This window comes from Blennius ocellaris (assembly GCF_963422515.1).
Source record: "Blennius ocellaris genome assembly, chromosome: 5".
NCBI lineage: Eukaryota > Metazoa > Chordata > Actinopteri > Blenniiformes > Blenniidae > Blennius > Blennius ocellaris.
In genome coordinates, this window is record NC_137654.1 from 2032749 (window position 1) to 2035865 (window position 3117).

The 3117-nt window shown below is 42.4% G+C and overlaps 1 long non-coding RNA gene across 1 annotated transcript; it reads left to right on the forward strand.

Moving 5' to 3' along the window:
* Positions 1–1712: 1712 nt before the first annotated feature.
* Positions 1713–3117, forward strand: LOC308130275. Its single transcript, XR_013936626.1, has 4 exons — positions 1713–1805; positions 1924–2091; positions 2190–2315; positions 2591–3117. It is a non-coding gene; the product is annotated as an uncharacterized lncRNA (long non-coding RNA).

Below are 3117 nucleotides of genomic sequence, written 5' to 3' on the forward strand. Positions count from 1 at the left end.
ATTTTAGTTTGACATCATGTCTAATGTCACGAATACGGACAGGACCCAAGTGCAGGACTCTGGAGGCAGGCTGGGTTCAAACAAGTCTTTTATTTGATGACATCACAGACAGATGAATCGCAGGATGCTCCTTGACATGAAGAGCACAGCAGACTTGATTCCAATGCCCTGGACAGACCGGACGAGACATGGACGACTAACACTGGACCGGACGGACGGGACATCGATAACAAACAACCCGACGCTGAACAAACACACAGACAGGACATATATAGGGCAGGGTGATTACAAGAAGTGGCCACAGGTGAGGTGCTGGACAGCCCAGACCTATGGCCCGCCCACTCTTAAAGGAGACCTCAGCCTACACCCTGACATCTAAAGAATCACAAAAACCTGAACTGACTGACTGTTTTCACCCTTTTCCCCCTACTCATATGGCACTTCTTCAATATTACTAATGTACACGACAGATTGGCAAACGTGGCACCTGACTGGACAGGTCGTTTTCTTGATGTCCCTAACATTACAACACAGTTTCTGACTGTTTGTGATCATGCGTGACTCAAAGGTTCTTCATTCAAATGACTATAATGAATGATTTAGGGTAATGGAAAAGACAATGCTTGAAGGAGTGTGAATGATGCTGATTTAGACCAAATAATGAACTAAGTGCAATGTAAATAGCCTGCACATGGTCAGATCGGCCTCACAGTTGACATATTGAATCAGAGCCCGGCCCTCATCACAACCGTATGATTACTACTTAGGTTTAGACTTCGAAGACGTTGTTCATAATTGTAAAGTGGAGCCATTAACATGAATGCTGCATAGAACGTGCACCACGTAAAATAAATTCTATTAATTGAATTCAATCTCTCCAGCTAAATTATAAAACTCTGACTACATCACTTTTTGCCCGAAATCCACACCCTTTTTCAAAACAAAACAGGGTGTACCTAAATAAAAGTGGGTGTGGGTGTAAGTGGAAGCAATCACCTTTTATTCAGGTAAATAGAAATAATTCTACAAAAATACATATACACCCAATCATTTTGTTTAATATCTCATTAGTATGAAAGATGTAGACCATATATAGAGAGAAGTGACGATCATACGCTATCGCCGCAATCATGAAGCTCATCATCTCATTGACTCTCTTCTCGGCACTCGCCAGTGTCGGTAAGTTACTTTCATCTAGTATCTGTGTCATTTGAAATGAAAAAGGTCTTTGAACTTAACCAGGTTAAAAAATATATATATACCAATGATTAACAAATAATTTACATTTAGTGTTTATGTAGTTTACAGGGTTTGACCAAAATGATGTAAAAGACCTTCTTTTCATTCAATCTGAACTGTGTTCATGTTTCATTAACCTTTTATTTTTTGTTGGTTTGTTTGTCTGTTTTCCATTACAGCTGCCGGCATCACTTGTTACGTGTGCAGAGATTCTAGCGGGTCTGGGTCTGGGTCTGGGTCTGGGTCTGGGTCTGGGGCTGGGTCTGGGTCTGGGGCTGGGTCTGGGTCTGGGGCTGGGTCTGGGGCTGGGTCTGGGTCTGGGACTGGGGGTGGGTCTGTGATTTTTATTATATCTGGGGGTGGGAATGGGTTTGGGTCTGGGGCTGAGTCTGGGGCTGGGTCTGGGGCTGGGTCTGGGGCTGGGTCTGGGGCTGGGTCTGGGTTTGGATCTGGGTCTGGGTTTGGATCTGAGCCTGGGTCTGGGTCTGGGTCTGGGTCTGGGTGTGTCATGGAGCGGTTTACTTGTCCAGAAGAAACTCCATTCTGCATGATATCTTCCACCACTTGTAAGACATTCCTTGTTTTATTCATCACATTTTCTTTGTTTGATTTTTTTTTTATATATAAAATAGGATTTTATATTGGCTTTAATGAGCATTTTTAAACTGTGACTTGACTCCACAGCTGATTTCAATGGTGACCGTGCCGAAGAAGTTTTCATGGGTTGTGCAGGTTACAGTGTGTGTCACGCCCCAGGCTCTTTTATAACTTCATACCAGACGGACAACCTACGTGTTCAAGTAAATACTACATGCTGTGACAGTGACGCGTGCAATTCAGACATTACACCTTGTAAGTAAAGACGGACTACAAAACAAAAAATACAGTTCAAATAAAGTATTTTGGACGAGACCGCTGACTTCTTGGTTCTGTTTTTTTCTGGTTTTCAGTTTTCGATTCAGAACCAAGTTCAAATGGATTATCGTGTCCATCTTGTCACCCAGACGACTACGAATGTAGACCTCACACCATTCAGTGTTCAGATCCTGAAGACATCTGCTTCAACGCCATCCCCGGTCACTATTTACTCAATTATTATTATTGTTATTGTTGCTGTATAAAGTTGAACTGTTCTTTATTCATGCATTTCAATTCTTTAAAACAAGTTTCTGCATGTAAAACTATAATACTGGTCCAACAGGTGGGACATTTTCTGCCTTTGCACCTTTAATGGCGAAAATCTTTGATTGTAGTTTCTCCTAAAATTCGACTCGTATTTTCAACCCAGCCTTGACTCCAATACATTCAAATCATTTCTCATTTCACTTGTGACCTTTTTTGTTCTCCACAGAAAACCCATCGGACACATTCTTTCATTCTGGTTGTGCAACTGCCAACTTCTGTAAAATTGCCTCATCCCAGAGAACTCTGCCTTTCTACCCAGCGGGGGGAAGACTCTCTAAGAGAGTAGGCTGTGTACCTTTCACCACAACCGCTCCTCCAACAACTACTACAACCGCTCCTCCAACAACTACTCCCAAGAACTGCTGCAACGACAACTGCAACAACGGCTGCAACAACGGCTGCAACAACGGCTGCAACAACGGCTGCAACAACCACTGCAACAACCGCTGCAACAACTGCAACTATTGATTGTTTACGACCATTGATAGATTACGACAACTGCTATTCCAACTAAATGTGTTCTACCAATCAATGTTTTCTGTTTCCTGTCCTCTCTACATCCGGTGTAATGTTTTGAAGTTACTCTTTTCTCCTGGAAAGATCTTTTCCTGTTTCATATCTACTCTTGTGGGGCCTTCATAAAATTCTCCCAAATCCTAAAACTTTCCCAAATGATTCAATAAATACACAGCA